The 434-nt window shown below is 40.8% G+C and overlaps 1 non-coding gene across 1 annotated transcript; it reads right to left on the bottom strand.

Annotated features, from left to right (window-relative positions):
• Nucleotides 1-329: 329 nt before the first annotated feature.
• Nucleotides 330-434, bottom strand: LOC127742930 (small nucleolar RNA R71). The gene has a single exon (XR_008004281.1). It is a non-coding gene; the product is annotated as a small nucleolar RNA R71 (small nucleolar RNA).

The following is a 434-nucleotide window of genomic DNA, read 5'->3' as shown; positions in this document are numbered from 1 at the left end:
TCCATGGAAGAAGCATCTCAATCCCTGCCATTGGAGCAAACAATTTTGAGTTAAAGCCTCAATTAGTTTCTCTGATGCAACATAATTGCAAGTTTTATGGACTTCCATCAGAAGATCCTTTTCAGTTCTTAACTGAATTCTTGCAGATCTGTGATACTATTAAGACCAATGGGGTTGATTCCGAGGTCTACAGGCTTATGCTTTTCCCTTTTGCTGTAAGAGACAGAGCTAGAGTATGGTTGGACTCTCAACATAAAGATAGCCTGAACTCTTGGGATAAGCTGGTCACGGCTTTCTTAGCCAAGTTCTTTCCTCCTCAAAAGCTAAGTAAGCTTAGAGTGGATGTTTAAACCTTCAGACAAAAAGAAGGTGAATCCCGCTATGAAGCTTGGGAGAGATACAAGCAACTGACCAAAAAGTGTCCTAACATGCTT

This window comes from Arachis duranensis, chromosome 1 (genome assembly GCF_000817695.3).
Source record: "Arachis duranensis cultivar V14167 chromosome 1, aradu.V14167.gnm2.J7QH, whole genome shotgun sequence".
Lineage (NCBI taxonomy): Eukaryota > Viridiplantae > Streptophyta > Magnoliopsida > Fabales > Fabaceae > Arachis > Arachis duranensis.
Note: the sequence above shows the minus strand (reverse complement) of the source record. Positions and strands in the feature narration are given on the sequence as shown.